Source organism: Chiloscyllium plagiosum, chromosome 10, assembly GCF_004010195.1.
Source record: "Chiloscyllium plagiosum isolate BGI_BamShark_2017 chromosome 10, ASM401019v2, whole genome shotgun sequence".
Lineage (NCBI taxonomy): Eukaryota > Metazoa > Chordata > Chondrichthyes > Orectolobiformes > Hemiscylliidae > Chiloscyllium > Chiloscyllium plagiosum.
In genome coordinates, this window is record NC_057719.1 from 31917344 (window position 1) to 31925764 (window position 8421).

General features: G+C 41.9%; 1 pseudogene; it reads right to left on the minus strand.

Moving 5' to 3' along the window:
- Positions 1 to 6748: 6748 nt before the first annotated feature.
- On the minus strand, positions 6749 to 8056 carry LOC122553925 (annotated as a pseudogene).
- Positions 8057 to 8421: the final 365 nt, after the last annotated feature.

An 8421-nucleotide genomic window follows, 5' to 3' on the forward strand; every position in this document is an offset into this window, starting at 1 on the left:
TCCTCCCTCACCTCCCTCCAAGGCCCTAAAGGAGCCTTCCACATCCATCAAAGTTTTAGCTGCACATCCATTAATATCATTTATTGTATCTGTTGCTCCCGATGGGGTCTCCTCTACATTGGGGAGACTGGACGCCTCCTAGCAGAGCGCTTTAGGGAACATCTCCGAGACACCCGCACCAATCAACCACGCCGCCCTGTGGCCCAACATTTCAACTTTCCCTCCCACTCTGCCGAGGACATGGAGGTCCTGGACCTCCTTCACCGCTGCTCCCTCACCACCAGACGCCTGGAGGGAGAACGCCTCATCTTCCGCCTCGGAGCACTTCAACCCCAGGGCATCAATGTGGACTTCAACAGTTTCCTCATTTCCCCTTTCCCCACCTCACCCTAGTTCCAAACTTCCAGCTCAGCACTGTCCCTATGACTTGTCCTACCTGCCTATCTTCTTTTCCACCTATCCACTCCACCCTCCTTTCTGACCTATCAGCTCCATCCCACCCCCATTCACCTATTGTACTCAATGCTACTTTCTCCCCTGCCTCTCCACCCTTCAGGCTCTCTGCCTCTATTCCTGATGAAGGGCTTTTGCCCAAAACGTCGATTTTACTGCTCCTTGGATGCTGCCTGAACTGCTGTGCTCTTCCAGCACCACTAATCCAGAATCTGGTTTCCAGCATCTGAGTCATTGTTTTTACCTACAAGATCCCTGAAGTTAATACACTGGGATATGGGAAAATCAGTAGAACTCAGGGAGATGGGCTGATAGGATTGTGTGATAGCGTCCCAGTGAGAAGATGAGCTATAATATTTTAGATTAGGTAAAGTTTGTGGAGATTGATACTGAAGGCAGAAGTGTTTTGAAAGATAATTCATGATGAAGACGTGGGCTGTTGCATTAGCAACAGAATATGGATATACTGGTGATGATGGCAGAAAGCTGAGGTGATACCATGAGGTACACCTTGGTTTCTGATTTTCTAGGTCATCTCCAGGCTACAGTGAGGGAAATTAAGTGACTCAAAACTAGAAGATCAGAAGAAAAATGAAAAGTGCTGAAAAAATCAACAGCATCTCTGAAGAGAGATCAACAGAATCCATTGTACTTTGTGTTTATTACAGGATCAGAGGCATTATTATGAACTAAAGGTATTGGCTTTAGCTTTGTTGAAATTCAGGCAGAGGATGCTTTGACATCTTTGTGGCTTTGCTGCCAGACAGACAATTTGAGAGTATGGTAATTTTATATGACAATTAATTTTAGACATCTTTTAAGTCAATAAAATGAGACCAAATCAACTAAAGTGTGAGTAAAAACTTTATTTATACAACAAATGCAATATGATTGAACCAAGTCATGATTGAATGGTGGAGAAGACTTGATGGGCTGAATGGCCTAGTTTCTGCTCCAATGTCTTATGGTCTTATGGACTTATGAGTAGGTGCCATGTTCAGGAGGGCACTGTTTAATATATGATTATATCATCTCCACTTCTGACTTGATTAACTCCTCACATATGGTGCAAAATTGTGCGGTGAATACATGTTTAATTTCCTTTCTTTAAAAAATACAACCTGCCTGCATTTATATAACACTTTTATCATGACAAACATACCAAATCACTTTGCAAAGCTGTGTTTCCGAATGTGCTTTTGGTGATAAACTTGTCCTTTTTTGTTGGAGTGATTATCCCTTTAAGAAATAAACATTTTTGTGAATGTTTTTTTGCAAAAGACTACGTATGTTCTGTAATGGATCATGTGACCAAGCTGCCTAGGTGCTAACCAATAGAAAAGAATCAAGAAGAAATTAATGACATGAGACATTAGCTTCTTGGGATGTGGTTCATTAAGCAGCTTTTAGTTGAGAATAGGCTAGGTGTAGGGAACATCTATTTCAAGCAGACTGTGGGTGAAATTTTGTGTTCTGGTTAAACATGTTTAAAGATCTTGCCAAGTGAAATACTCTATTAACTAAAGTCATTGACTCTTAACGGCCCTCTGGGCAAATAAAAATGCTGGCCTATGTTAGGGCCCGGGTGTCCTTGGAGAAGGAGCACGTGGTCTCCACCAACACCCTGGAGTTGTTCAGGGAGAGGTGGGCGCCGCAGGGAGTGGAGTGTATTATTTCCCCCTCCAACTCTATTTTGATTTAATCCCTGCCCTCCCCTTCACTGTTTGACCACACAGCATTGCCCTTTTGTGAAGGGCACTGCTTGTCGCTGGCCACTCGGGTGTTTTCCTATCTTCCTGGTGGTGGAAATTGAATAAAGATTCATACACTTTGTGTCTCTCACTGTGTCTCACACCTGCACACACACACAAAAAAAGAAAAAAATAAATTAAAATGCTGGCCTAACTAGTGATGCCCACATTCCATGAGCAAATCCAAAAAAAACTTATGGGCTGAGAAGAGAATGAGAGAAAGAGAAAGAGAGAGAGAGAATTCTTGGATGCCAGATTCCAGAGTCAAAGAACTGTAGAACAATGAGAGTTCTGATTTGAAGTGGCTGTGGTTAAATGCTAGCAACATCTGAGTTGAGCTGGAAGTTTGAAAGTTTGGAGAAAATTTCAGGGGCCAACCTTGCTGGAAGTAGAGAGAAAACCCAAGAAGTATTAATCCTTTTTATAAAGTTTTGAACCAGCACTCAAATTAAATGCTTAATCTTCAAATTTCTGCTAAGTATCTGACTGAGGTTTTTGGGAGGTATTAGTGTAGTGAAGGAAATTTGAGTTAAGTTCAGTTTTGAGTCAAAATGTATTTAACATCTTTAACAGCTTATCTTTTGATATTAACATGAAGTATTTTAATATCTTTAAAGTAATTGCCTATTTTGGATGCAGTGTAAGTTATTAGCATTCACATTATTTGTTTTTCATGTGGTAAAATTCTTTTGTTTAAGCAGTGTACCTTGTGACACCATTCTATTAATAAAAACCTATGTTTACGGACTTCCAAAAGAATACTTTATTTACCAAGATCAAAGTAAAGGAGAAGCTGAGACAAATTTATGTTAGAAGAGGTTAGAACAGATAATTGAAAGCCAGTTTATAAACACAGGTTTGAAATAGCAACAAAATGTTCTTGAAAATTGTGATTATTTAGATAACTTTATACTGAATAACGAAATGACATGGTCTTTTGGAATTACGTGGATTAATGAATAAAACAAAACTCCAGTAAGATTGTATAATGATTATGAATGGCTTGGATAATGGTTATAAATTTGTATACTTAAAAGCTGCACAGTAAATCAGGCTTGCATTAATAAAATTACCAAACTATAAATTAACGTTACTATGAGTTAATCTCATCTCAGGGACTAGATGCCATAAATCAAAGCTCACAAATTTGGGTAGTCTTTTATCATCTGAATCCAAAATGAAATTGCAGTATCCTAGAACAATTAGAGTACAGAAGTTGGCCATTCGGTTTATTGTGTCTGTGATGGTTCACCTAGCCTCAATCCATTGCTTTCTTCCCAATAATCCAAAGCATTCTTCCTTTTCAGTTAATAATCCAATTACCTCTTGAATGCCTCAATTAAAGCTACCTGAAAGGCAGTCACATGCAAAGTATCCTAGGTCCTAACCACTCGCTGTGTGAAAATGTTTTTTTCTCATGCTGCCCATTACTTCTTTGTCAATTACCTCAAATCTTTGCCCTCTTGCCCTTGATCCTTTCACCAATGGGAAACATTTTTTCTTATCTACTCTATTCAGACTCCTCATGACATTAAATGCTTCCATCAAATCTCCACTTCTCAAAGTAAAATGATCCGAACTTTCTCAATCTGTCTAGGTAACCTGATGGCGCTATTTTTAAAAACATTTTTCTGCACTTCATTTCATGCCTTGACATTCTCTCCTAAGTGTGTACCCAGAACTGAATGCAATACTTCACTTGAGGCTGTACTGGTATGTTATACAAGTTGAATATATATTCTTTGCTTTTAAAAAAGCTTGGATACTATAGGCTCCACTGGTCACAACAAAGTTTGAATGGTAAAAGAGAGGGTGATATTGTCAATTAAACATCAAAGATGAATCAACCAGGTTCCTTAAGAAATACATAAAATTAACTAATTTGCAAATAGAACTGATGCAAGCAAAGATGTAAAGAATATAAAGAGGTAAACTGTACAAATGTATGTAACTATTCAACAAGACTATAAAGGGGATAACTGTAATGATTGAACTTAAAGACTGAATGAAGTTGTACACGTATCTTTTTCATTTTTTTCCTAACACAATGATGAAGCATCTCTAACAGATTGTCGTTTCAATTCTTCCAAGTGGTGCAGTGTTATGAAAATGTGTCAACCAAAATATTATATTATAATAGTTCTCTGGGCATATATTAATGTGCACACATAGTTTGAACTTTTTGGACAGAACTCTTTGCAAAACAAATGACACTGGCTGCAGCAGCAACAATGTTGCATTGGCAAGGAACAGCCTGCTTGATTGGAGACATCAAATTTGCAAAGTTTTCACAAAGATGTCACACAATCAAGTTTGTGGATCCGAAAGGAGAGCAGGAATTTGAACACAAGGGGTGGAATCTTATAGGGTCTGAGTAAAGTGGGCAATGGTGAGATTTGTGGCAGAAATCAACAGGATGAGGGCCTATTCCTGTGCTGTCTGTACTGTTCTATGTTCTATGTTAAATCCGGTGAGACATATTTTGACATCAGTAGCATCTTGTTGAATCTTTTATGCATTGCTCTGTGGTGATGCGGGTTTCTAACTCAGCAGCGGGGAGTTGCCAATAAAAGGCGTTTATAGCTTGCTAAATGTATTGGAGATGCTGCACCTCACATTATTAACTTGTAGCTTCCTATCTTACCAAATTCGGAGATGCCGGTGTTGGACTGGGGTGTACAAAGTTAAAAATCACACAACACCAGGTTATAGCTACGAAAGCTAGTGTGCTTCCAATTAAACCTGTTGGACTATAACCTGGTGTTGTGTGATTTTTAACTATCTTACCAAAAGCAGACATTGAGACATGTTGACACGATAATCAGAATGGATACCTGGTGACTTCAGCTCACCGCTGTCTGTCAACAGCCTCCATTGTTGCTCAGCACCAAACAGCATCTCAGGGAACCAGCTGCATGCTCCATGTATACACAGACTTTGGCACCTGGCCTTGGCCAAGCCCTCACAACCTTTATGAGCACCTCTCCAATATATTTGCAGGCCACTCAACAAGTACAGACCTGCATTATAGGGCACAGTGGTAACGAGCACTGACACTGGTAACTAGCATTGACACTGGTAACTAGCACTGACAAGCTGCAGCAAGGAGACACTGTGATACAGACAGACACCCAGATCATGGACTGGATTGGAATGCGACACAGAGCCGCTGGCTTGCTGTCTTAGTGCCAATTTAATTAATGCCTGCTTGCAGCATCCATGCCTTGTCTTGCCATGCCATGTCATGCTTGTTGATTGACACTTCAGCCAGAGGCAAAGGCTCTCAAACTGCTGTATTGAAATCCTGTTTTATGAACATACATGGACAAGTTGATTGTTCTGATTGTCATTAGGGATCTGTCTGGGGAATTGAGGCAGAAAGTGGAGGGTGCGGCTTGCCATACGTCACACTGTGAAACATCAGAGAACACTTCCAGCATGAGCCAGCTGTCCGAACAACAAACACACTGTATTTTCAACAAATGGCAGTGTCAGAAAATGAGTGGGGACTGGTCTTCAGTCCAGGCAAGAGATGAAAGCTGGTGGTCAGAGAGTCTTGGCACTGTTGGTCAGGGACACAATCTTGTGACGCTGCTGCTTCTATAACAAGGTTATTCTGTCCATGACTTTTTTTCAAGACGGGTCGTAAAGGTAGTGGTGCCAAAATGTCTGAACTGGCTACTTTAATAATGGTTAACAGATGCTGCTTAAGTCAACAATCAGAAAACATATTCAGGGTTTTAAAAAAAATACTTGCACAATGAAAGAGGAGTGGCCAGTTCTTCCAGTTCAGGGTTTTTTCTAGTTTTGGGTAGGTTTTAGCTGGGGACCCAAAAGAAACAGCTCCACGTTGATCTTTTCTCCCTCTGACATCTCTCTCCTGTAAGAACCTGTGGTTGAATTCACCTTTTTGCCAAAGGGTGTGTCCATGGGATGTTGCAGGAAAATCAGAACAGCTCTTTGTTAAGTTGTGTTTTCGTGTTGGTTCAGGTTTTCAGATAGTTATGTTATTCTAAATTCGGTTTTCTTTTGTTCGTGTGTGTAATGTCGGACTTTGGCTCAATCTACCAACTTACTTTCTTCTATGTGTGAGCCAAGTCCTGCATGTTCTTTCAATGAAGCAATAGGAGAAGATATCCGGTCTCACACTTTTAGTTTATTTTAGCAGTAAGTGGATAAAGCATACAGAGCTCTGGGTCTAGACCTTTCTGTCCCTGACAAACTATATAGTGTGTCAGTTCAGAAAGTACCACACCTTTCTGTCCCTGACCCAGTCTTTTTATATAATAAAAAACGTCATGCAATCACTGAGGTGGGATTGTCTTCTGATTGGCTGTTGATCTGACTCCATTCTCCGCCTCCTTGCGTGCCTGGATGTCTGACCCCACATGACCTTGTTTTGCCCGCAAAACAGAGTACCACGTGACTTCCTTGCGCGTGAAACAGCGCACCATGTGACCTCCTCGCACTCCTTCGGCGCGCGAAACAGCGTATCACATGACCTCCTTCTCCGCGCGCGCATAACGGAGCATCCCCAAAGGCTTCCGAATGCCGAGTATATTTACACTCGCAGCCAGCCCTATATTTACAAGTCCCCCTTTTGGTCTCATGACAATGAGACCAACAAACCAGTTTTATACATCACGTTTGCTCTCCGATGCATAGTTTTCCCTTCTTGCCAGAGCCATGGTTTCCGTCTCCATCTGGTAGAGCGGGGGAGACTTCCCTTCAATTGCTGTGATGATTACCCCCTGCAGTCTGACCGCATGGGATGTCCCCTCCACCACCCTGCTAGGTCCTGTCCACCTTGGTTCCGACCACTTCCGTATGGTCACCTTCAGCAGGACCCAGTCCGTGGTAGGTGGCACCTGGCACTGTCGGTCCCCCTTTTCCAATCCAACCTGTTTGGAGAAAGCTGACACCAAAGCTGTTAGTTGATCATAGTAAGGTTTGTACCTTAGAGAGGCTCCTCCTTCCTCTAACATCTGTATTCCAGCTCCTGGTCCCGGGAACTGCTGCCCTGTTGTTAGCTCGTACGGGGTAAACCCTACGATGGAGTTTACTGAACTTCTAATGGACAGTAAAGCAAAGGGTAGGGCCTCCACCCAACTTAACTTTGTTTGGGCACAGACTTTTCCTATTTTGCCTTTTATGGACTGATTCATTCTTATCCACTTTTCCCTGTGACTGAGAATGGTACACTGTTCCAAACGGATGTTTCAGTCCTAAAGCTGCTTCAACTTCTTGTAAGTCTTTGTTCTTGAAATGTGTGCCATTATCTGACCTGACTCTCTTTGGAAACCCATGCTTTGGAATGTATTGGTTTATCAAAAATTTGATCACTGTTTTTGCGTCTTCCTTTTTCGCAAGTATTGCTTCTGGCCAACCAGTGTATGCATCCACTGCTACCAGAAGGTACCGATATCCGTTTACTCTCTCTATCATGTCAGTGTACTCAATCACTATTTCCTGACCTGGCATTCTTGGGAGAGGGAATTTTCTCTCGTGTGGTTTCACTGTGGTCTCACATTGTATTCTGTACACGTTCTACATTCCCTGATGTAATTTTCAATCATCGCTGGCAAGAACGGATGCCACCAATGTGTCAGATACCTCTGCATCTGTGTTTTTCCACAATGCGTCAACCCATGAGCTTCCTGGAGCATGGAAACCATCAAACCTGGGGGTAGGACTGGTCTACCGTCCGGTGACCTCCAAATCCCTTCTGACTCTGTGGCCCCTCTCTCTCTCCATACTGTCAGTTCATGAGGAGAGGCTTTCTGCTGCTCTTTGATTAACACATTTGCATCGCACGCGGGCAGCAGGTCATACACTGTTCTCTCTGTTTGCATCATTATATATTGTGGGGTATACCCTGCTGCTTTCTTTGCTGCTGAGTCTGCTTCCTGATTGCCCTTCGCTACTACTGTATCTGCTTTATCATGTCCTCTACACTTGACCACCGCCACTTCTGCAGGTTTCATCAGGGCCTCCGCTAATCTTTTCATATCTTTTTCATGTTTAATGGGGGTTTTTGCTGCTGCTAAGAATCCTGTTCTGATCCATTGACTAAGTTCTACCTGTATAGCCCCTGCCACATATGCAGAGTCAGTGTAGATATTTACTCTTTTTCCCTCTGACCATTCTAACGCAGCAATCATTGCCTGTAGTTCAGCCAACTGAGCTGATTCTTTACCTGTCACTTTTCCTGTCAACA